Raw genomic sequence first — 9,858 nt, 5'->3', positions numbered from 1 at the left:
TATATATAATAACACCACTTTATAGCCACAAAATATACACAATTATAATTTATTCCTATCTAGTCCAAAAAGAAACGTAGGCCAGGCTGGTGGCTCATGCTTGCAACCCTAGTTACTCAAGAGGCTGAGATCTGAGGATCAGGATTGGAAACCTACCGAGGCATGAATGTCCAGGAGACTCTTACCTCCAACCAACAATCAAACCCTGGAGCTGGGGCTCAAAAGATAGATTGGCAGCCTTGAACAAATAAGCTCAGGGACAGCACTCCACCCCGAGTTCAAGATGAGAGAGAGAGAGAGAGAGAGAGAGAGAGAGAGAGAGAGAGAGAGAGAGAGAGAGAGAGAGAGAGAGAGAGAGAGAGAGAGAGAGAGAGAGAGAGAGAGAGAGAGAGAGAGAGAGAGAGAGAGAGAGAGAGAGAGAGAGAGAGAGAGAGAGAGAGAGAGAAAGAGAGAGAGAGATACCAGTGGCCCACCAAAAGTGGCTCAAAGTGATGGAGCGCTGGCCTTGAGCTTAAGAGATCAGGAATGTGCCCAAGACCAGAGTTTAGGCCCCATGACTGACAGGAAAAAGAAAGATGAGAACAGATTGCTTTTCTCCTGATCAGTGGAGCGTGCTACCCAGTAGAACTCCGGTGAAAACAGCACCCTAGGCAGTGCTGCCTTCTTCCCTCCACTTCCTCCCCTGCTGTGCTCCACCTAATACCCAGGGTGGGAAAGCTCACGCTGAAGTCTTCTGCGCTAGGAATATGGTAGACCTAGGTAACAACCAGTTACTAGAGCTGTTGGCATGTTTCACTGGGCATGGTGCAGTATCCTGGTTCCTGCGCCCCTGTGCATGCAGAATTGTGGGTATCAATTCCCGGCTTCCTGAGATTTCTGCAAACACCTACTGGAGAAAAAGAACAGAGAGCCTCCTTCACTCTCTACTGCCCCCAGGATTCCCCTCCCCCAAGTTCTTCCTTTCTTCCTGAAGAAGGGGACCGCGTTCTAGAATCTGAATGCTAACATTTGATTCCTCTTACAGATTTTCCCCACGGTGACACTGCTGCATTGAAAAGTTAACTAAAAAGCATTACAAATAAATTAAATAGCAAAACGTATTCGAGTTTAAAAGAAGTCAAATCAACGTCATAATTAGAGATTAAGATAGAACATCAAGAATACTAAGTGACACAGTACACGGATTATGTGTGTATTCTCTATAGATAGGTATGTGTGTATGTGTGTATATCATACACGTGCACATTCACATGCGTGCATATGTATATACACAGACACATAGGCACACAGCTGCCTGCCTGCCCGCTTAGACGAAGCTCTGCAAAAGCTCACACATTTAAAACAAACGTACTCTGTTTAAAGTATCCTGGGGTGTGTGTGTGTGTGTGTGTGTGTGTGTGTGTGTGTGTGTGTGTGTGTAAAGTAAATTATCCAAATTGAATATTGCCACTTAATTATGTTTGGAGCTGAGAAAAGGCAGCCAGACCCCGGATTGAGGGGATTTGCAATAGAAGGCTGTTCTCTGGGGAGAAACCCATGAGGCCTATTTTAAATGCAGTAGTGGATGAAACCGATGAAAGATGGGGAGTCCCTTTGCCAGACTTGGAGGCTGTCTCTCAAGCCAGCAAAGGTGACTTTTGGGAACCTGACTCTCTCCCCAGCCGCCCGCAGCCAGGGGAAAGGGAGAGGAGCCACCTGGCTTCGGCCGCCCGCAGCGCTGTGCGCACTGCGTCTCCAAATGCGCCTGACTGCCGCAGCGCGCCCTGGTCCGCGCGGCTCCGCACTCCGGGTTTCCACGGTCACCAACACCCTGCAGAAGAAACCCCGCAGAGCAGGGCCAGCCGCGGGTGGTGTCCCCGGAGTCCCCAAAGCTCGCTGTCCCTCTGTGCAGCTTTCCCGGGCAACTGAGCTGGGAACGCGCGTCCCTGAGCTCTAGGTCCCGAAAGGATAGCATTAAACGCCGCCACTGGGCATCACCGCCTGAGCCCCGTACCTTCCTGTGCCAGAGACTTGTTGGGCACAGATTCTCTCGTACGTCCCCACTTAAGCAACCTTAAGGGAATTTGAAGTCGAGCTCGGCCATTGAAGCCTGGGGCAGCTGCCTGTGGGCAGTGAGTTGTGGCTTTCCAGCCCGGTTGCCCCAGGAGGCGCTCTTGATGTCCACAATCCAGAAAGGTCAACTCCAGGTTTCTGGAACGTGTGAGAAGACGCTGGGCAAACTGTAAAACTTAGGAAGAAATTGAATCTTCTTGGAACCTCCGAATCTTACCTAAGTCACACTTGTAATCCTAGCTACTCAAGAGGCTGAGATCTGAGGAGTAAGGTTTGAGGCCAGCTCAGACAGGGAAGTCTGTAGGACTCTTATTTCCAATTAACTACAAAGAAACAAACTAAGAAACAAAAATCTCAAGTGGTAAAGCACTAGCATTGAACACTAAAGTTCAATGATGGCGCCCGTGCCCTGAATTTATGCCCCCAAACGACAGACAGATACACACACACACACACACACACACACACACTACTTAAATGAAAACCTATGAACGATTTTTGTTAACTGCATTAATCCCCAAAGCACAAGACAGCACCTGTGACTTAGCAGAGGGTTCTAATGGAAGTGGTCAGGTTGGAGACGTCTGGGAAATGCCCAGGCTTTCCAGGTAGGGAAGACAGAGACCATCACTTAAGGAGCAGGGGCATTACTCCTTGCCAAACCTTCTAGACTTTGGCAGGCCAGAGGGGCACAGGACAGACAGGCAAAATAGTCCTTCCGTGACACCAAAAGGGGCTTTATGGATCACCTAGGCCCTGCCCTCAACCCTGTATTTGCAAGATTATTCGTTTCCTACCCTCCCCATCTTCCTCTACCCAATCCAAAATGTATTCACTATACATTTATTTTGTGTATGCAGCAGGCACTTGCGAAGTATCCCTAATTTTTTTATATAAATATAGCTTGCCCAATGCATAGATGAGAAGAAACTTCAGCCCAGAACCTTTCAGTGGCTGACATATAGCACTCACTGCTAGCCCCAGACCCACAGATGAAATGGCCCACGGCAAAACGAAAGCCACACCATTCTCTCCGCAAGGCACTTGCCACGCAGACATCCTTCCCGGATTTCTGCAGGTTTTCTCCTTCTCTTGGCTGATTTGATCACCAATGGAGGGCGGGGAGGAGGTGGCAGAAGGAAAAGCTACCTGTCCCACCTCTGACCTCCACCCTCGGCCTCCAGGCTAAGTAACTTGCCAAGCAGGGTTGAGCTCAACCTTCCCTTCCCCACGCCTATCCAGGTGCCAGCTATAAAACCACCCAGACAACCTTCTCGAATCTACTTTCCTTGTGGCCTGTCTGCTAAAATCTGGAGCCTGGGAATCGAGCTGCGGAAACTCCGACAACACCCCACCCCCACCAGCTGAGCATGCGCCATTGCGGGGCGGCTTTCGGTCACAGCTCCCCAGTTCTCCAAGCTGGGCTGCAGAACCAGGGGAGGCGGAAGGAGAGGAAGAGGGAGGGGGTGCCTGGGAGGCGGAAGCTCGTGCGCCTGCGCATCCAGCTCCAGGGACCCTAGGTTTTCTATGGGATTCCCAATCTGCAGCAGAGATACACCCGAGCGTGCTGCGGCGGTGGCGGCGGCGGCGGCTGGGCTTGCAGAGCGCGGTCCAGGAGGGATTTAAGCAGCCCAGAGCTCCGAGAAAAAGAGCGAGAGAGCGAGCGAGCTAGAGAGAGAACCACGCAGACAGACGGTTTAACCGTTTATCAGAATTAAATATAGGCAGATCTCTATATTTAAGAGGACTGTTGAGTTTCTCTCATTTTCGTTAAGTGGCCGTGCGCAGCGCTATAACTGTAAGTGGAAAATACAATCTTCTTTGCGTTTCTGAATGTGTAGCACAGCCAGCTGTCAGGGAGATGCTTCGGCTATTGTCACATACTTGCTTTGTATAGATGCGTCTACATGCACAAGGACAATCACTGGCTATTAGTCTAGGGTGGACTTTGGGGGATACTGGGGATGGGGAGGGGAGAGAAGAATGTTGATATATGCAGCGTGTTTGGGGAACTGTCTTAAGCTAGATGTAAGACAGGTGAAACAGAGATGCTTTTTTAGTTTGTCTATAAATAGGTGGAATTCCATAGAGAGCTTTAAGTAGCGAATTAACCGATCATGAAGTTTTCCAGCTGCCGATAGAACTATTGAGTGGTGGCAAATCAAGTGCCAACCTGTCATCCGTGGGGCTGTTGCACCATTTTCTTTTAAATCACTATTGGAAGAGCAACAAAAGGTGTTCGCTAAGTAAAATTGAGTGACTGACTGGTGTGGATATCAGGCTTGCTTGTTCAGCGAGATGTTAGTGTAAAAAAAAAAAAATCCAAGGAGATAGGTGTAAAATGAACACCTTTCTCGCTTAGCCCTTAGAAAGGATCGGGGTTTCTTGTTTTGTTTTGTTTTGTTTTGGATTTGTTTTCATCACTATGTTGAATGGAAAAGGAAAGCTATTCTACCTCACTGTGGATTTTTGGATAGAGCTGAGATGGACTAGTCGCTGCCTAGAGGGAACCTTCAGACCCAAACTAGTTACCTGCCTTTATATTCCGGAATGGAATGCAGCATTGAGAAAAACATACCCAAACACGTTATGTTTGGGTCGTGTTTCCTTAAAGGAGAAAAGGTCGTTCTGAGTTAAAATGGGTTGTTTCTTGTCCAGAAAGTGATAGAAGGAGGTTTACAAGGTCAAATCCCATATGGAAATCAGATTGCTGTAAGACAATGTGCAGAGAGGGGGCACTGAGGTGGAGTGTTCCTTAGGCTCAAAGAGGTAGCAGGGCACAGAGCCGTGCCTTGGGAGATGGGGGGGAGGGGGTGTGAGGGAAAGGGAGCCCCATTTTGGTGGAGTTGCCCTCCTATCCGCCTTTATCCGCTTTTGAGGGACTGAAATGGAATGGAAACACTGATGGATTTTAAAACACAAAATATATATTGTCTCTAGGTGACTTCCCCTTTGAAGACAGAGAAAGAGTTTCATTTCTGCATGATAATCTTTCAAAAATAAAGGGATTTGAGGTTTGATGCAAATGTACAATGACACTCCTATGAAAACATATTGTACCCCCAGTGTGACTTAAACTGCTTCTATGTGTGTGTGCGTGTGTGGTTCGTGTGGTATGTACTGGGGACGCTGGTGCATCATTATATAGCTTCCTCATGAGTGCACTCTGGGTTATTCAATAACTCCATAAAGTGCTGCACTGGAGCAGGTGGGCAGAATTGCATTTGGCTGCCAGAGCCTGGCCAATATGTGCTGGGTTGCATGGAAGATTGGATCCAATCTCTAGGGTAGAAAATAAAATAAAATTTCTCCAAAATAAGGTAGGAAGTGTCACCATCAGCTTCTTTAGGCTTCTCCAGCAGTCCAACAATTTCCAACCTCACAAGGAATTTATAATTCATTTACACGATGACATATGAAATTTAAAATTTGAGAACAGCCTTTCCTTGGAAGTGCAGAGTATAAAGCATACTGCTTTCTCAGCACCTTGTCTTCCTTCAGAATAGAAAGTCCAATCATTTTTCACAACTGATGTTTCTTATATCACTGAGTAGGTGTGGTGGTGTTCTATATTCATAAATGGGTGGCAGGGGAAAAGAAGAGGAAGGGACAACACCAAGTATTAAGGCTCATTTGGTCTCAGATTTCCTAGCTTATCGAGTGAGTCACAGTAGGTAGATAAAACAGAGATCTTATTTAAGGAATCCAGTCCAAACCCTCTGTTATACAGATGAGAAAACTGAGGTTCAGAACCATGGAAGTAAAGAAAAGTGAATTCAACTTCTGGTCTATGGAATAAACCATTGAAACAGAATATTGAATGGGAAGAACTCCTATCTCTGCAGTTTCTGCATCCTCCATGACAGTGCTGCAGTCCTTAAATAAATGTCTGCTCTGCAGCACATTTGTGAGAGTTTCCAGGGGTCTTCGGACACCTCTCCTTTTCCCCTCTTTTCATAAATCTTGGAATGCCTACCTCTTTCTTTCACCCTCAACTCTAAATATACCCACTTGGTTGGATTTTTTGGTCCACCTTCTGGATTTTTCTGCATTTCAGTCCATTTGGGGGCTTTCTATGGAATATGAGGAACACTGGCAAACCAGTGAGCTGCATGAGAACAGCCTGGGGCCCAATTCCATTCAGCCCTGCTTGAATCCAGCTTTCAGAGGCACTGCAGGTGTTTATTCCCACTTTCTTCCATGCTGGCCTTCTCCAAAACCACTGCAGCTGCAGGGATGGAGGCCTGGTGGGATGAGGAAGCTGCAGCATAAATGCACAGTGGGCTCTGCCAGCAACTCTGACTCCTCGAAGGCAGAATCCAAATCAGAGATGCCTATCTCCATTCTTCATGGAAATCTTCCAGATGAAAACACTTGCAAAGAAGGGGAGAGGAAGGAGGACAGACAACTACAGGAAGAATGCTTGCTCAAGTCAATTGGAAGTAGCTCTGTAGAGGAGGTCCTGAGGCTTTTGAATCCCTCTAGAGCTTTGACCATACCAACACAGCTCTTCCTTCAGCCATGCCTGCTTTTTTCCTCTTGCGCAGTTTTGTTAAGCAGACAGTATGGCCTTGCTAATTGTCTCCCTTCCTCCTTTTTCGTTCCTCCTTTTCAGCCTCTCCCTCATTTTCTTTTCTTGCTTCTGCACCAATTTTCCTGGGGGCCTACATGATAGGAGATCTGGCTCCTCCTGTTTCTTCCCCAAAACATGCAATCCCCCAGGCCCTGGGGAAGACAGCAATCACCAGCAATTTCCTCCTTGGGGAAATGCCAGAAAATCTCACCTGCAGTTTTCAGGATAGGGGTGTGAAGCATGGGAGGCAGGCCAGAGGAAGACCAAATTGGAGTACTTTCTCATATCATAGAGGAGCTAAACAGTCCTGGAGGTTGGTGAAGCTGAAAAGGCATGTGGTGAACTCCTCAGCATATCCACTAACCAACTATGTGATAAAATGCCATCTTAAATTGAGATGAATGCTAACTTCGATAATTTCTCTTCCTTAAAATAGTTCTTGGTAAATTGGATATTGTTTAGTTTTGCTATCTCACTCCAGGCGATCCTGAATGCTGAGCAGCCTCTACCGACATCCAGAGTTTTGGAGTGACTAGATACCTTACATTGATGTGCTATGTAGGAATCATATTCTGTGACTGGGTAACAGAATAATTCAGAATATTATATCCTTCCTGTACTGGAATTCCTCTATACATTAATGTACTCAGGAATGTTGTCCCAGACAAATTATAGACTATTTTTAATTGAGTTGCATAGAGGTATGCATTCCAAACCTTGTGGAGGCACTTCCTGGGCATTCCATGCCCACTGCCTTGATATTAATCATGTACTTCCTACTTGATAATTCTTATTTATTTTAATTTCATTCTAAAGTCTCTTCCTTTGGATTGAGTGATTTCTGAGCACTTTAATTAAATTAGTTATTATCTTGGACTAGATGAAGAATGTTACTACATAAGGGATCCTATTCAACTACTAAAGTTGAAATTGACAGTGTCTATCTTGTCATACTAATTTCCCTAAAATATCAAGTGATACAGAGGTCAATTAATAAATGAGTGATAGTTCTCCCCTCATTGGTTAAATTATATAATTAATAGAATAAGGCGAGATGCTAGCAATATAGGTTACCCAATCCATCCTCTAATACATAAAGATATAGTATCCAAGGAAATTCTCCATCTCTCAGGACATGTCTACTACAGTATGAATCATAGTCTGCAAGTGTGAGTAGTCCAATGATCTCTATCATGTTTCTACAATGTCTTTTATAGCAGAAGCTCAATATTTGTTAATGAAATATTTGAATGTAGCAATCAAATCATTCCTACTAAAACCATGCTCATAATAAATATTGCTTTAAATGTCTGTGGTATTAACATAAAATGCTAAAGATCATTTTATAATTTATTTTTAGTAAATATATAAGCACATTATATACATTCCTTTTTGAATCCAATTCATTTTCTCCTACTCAAATCAGTAGCCTGTAAAATGATAAATACAGATATGAAAGAAAACACTATCAGATTTATTACTTTTGTTTGGATTTGCACCAAATTTTGGTTCCTAAGACCTCTTTTATTTTTTAATAAGTAAAAAAAGATGAATTGTTTCTACTTATCTGCAATAATTTGTAAATGAAAAAGACAAAAATATAAATCTAGACTGTCAATGCTCTGTATTGTACTTATTTAGATCATGATCCTTCAAGCTAGGGAATATTTGTAACTTGTTCACACTGTGAAGGGACACTGAATTCTTTCCTAATGTTACATATATGCTGTCTTAAGTGAATCAAAATAGTTTGAGATGTTCCTGGTTGGACTCATTGAGAACTCTGGTGAGAGAAAGAGTTTAGGAATGTTTCATAAACTACTTAATGAATGAAGCAGCATTGAAATAGCAAGGTACTGAAGAATCTTCAACAAGAGATTGACACTTTAATAACAAGGTGCCTCTTAGTACATCGAAGAGATGTTCTATACACGATCAGGTAACTTAAAGCTATCACTGGATTTCTCCTTTTCCTTGCTTCACTGAAGGCCTAACAAAGATGACCTTCTGTGTGACGATCAACTGTTTATTTTGGTTTAAAATAATGCGTGGTTATTTCCAATCATTTATTTAATTATTTCAGGGTAAGCATTTATTTCCCTTTGTTCTAAATTATAATTAAGATGAGGGTATTGTCTTTCACCACCTGCCCTTTAGTCTAAGTATACCTAATACAATACTTGCTGGTCTTTTTATAGAGTGGTAGATAATTTTGATCTAAAGGATTTTATTATTATTAAAGATAGCTAATAAAACCCAAAGTATTCCTTGATCAGTAAATTTACTGCAAGTATTATAGATCCATAGAATGAGGTCTATTTTTCTTAATTCTTGCTCAAAGAAGTCCTTTTCTGAAAACAGAGATCTTTCACTTTAAGTACTTTTACTTCCTTTCTTTGATGATTGCTATTTTTCTGAGACTCTGAAAGAGTTAACTTTTGAAGAGCTTTGTATAAGTAGATTTTTTTGCAGAGCATTAGCATGTTAAAATCTGTTTTGAAGTCTGGGTGAGCTTTTTCCAATGCAAATGATCAGAACCTGCTATTTCTATGAGTTTGTATTTTAGGGTGTGTTTTGAAGTTGACTGTTCCCTAAAACTATTGTACTACAGGATTTGCCATGTCTCATATTTTGCTCTGGTTTGTGTTAATGTGATATATGTTTCTTCCTTATTTTTAAATTGTGGATAAAGTGTCCACAAAGAGGCCCATCAGGCATATCAATATAAACAAAATGCTTAATAATATAGTATTTTGTGTTTAAGGTAGCAAGAAATGCTGGGCCAGTCTGATTTTCAATTAGCAGCTTCTGTTTGGTGAATGCTTGGCACAGGATATGATGATTTCATGGAAAACCATCACTCTCGTTTATTCCAAAACTTCCAATGCTTCTGCAGGTTTTTTTTTGTACAACATGTTTGATGTTTGCTTTCCTGCTCATATGGGAAGCTTTATGAAAATAAGGAAAGTGAATCAACTTAATTACAACATATAAAACAATTCATTTTTCTTTAAGTGATTATAAAGAGATTCTTTCCTTGTAGTAACATAAAAACCATGTATTGAATCTTCCATCAGTTTTAATTTGTTAAACTGGAAAAGTCCTTACTGAGACTTCCATTAGTTCGAGGAAAATTATGGTAGGAAAGATAAATGCAAATTTTCTTTTTTTACTTCCTATTGCTTTTTTATTAAATATTTTATTAACATTGATTTTTACATCATATTTCAAAT

At 42.8% G+C, this 9,858-nt stretch overlaps 1 protein-coding gene across 1 annotated transcript in view; it reads left to right on the top strand.

Annotated features, from left to right (window-relative positions):
* The first annotated feature begins 3,514 nt into the window (after positions 1–3,514).
* Positions 3,515–9,858, top strand: part of Vsnl1 (visinin like 1) — an 89,410-nt gene continuing 83,066 nt past the window's right edge. The window contains exon 1 of the mRNA XM_090337425.1: positions 3,515–3,850. The gene's annotated coding sequence lies outside the window, so the exon portion shown is untranslated. The remainder of the gene's footprint in view (positions 3,851–9,858) is intronic.

Source organism: Megascapheus bottae, chromosome 7 (genome assembly GCF_031878675.1).
Source record: "Megascapheus bottae isolate mThoBot1 chromosome 7, mThoBot2.hap1, whole genome shotgun sequence".
NCBI lineage: Eukaryota > Metazoa > Chordata > Mammalia > Rodentia > Geomyidae > Megascapheus > Megascapheus bottae.
Note: the sequence above shows the minus strand (reverse complement) of the source record. Positions and strands in the feature narration are given on the sequence as shown.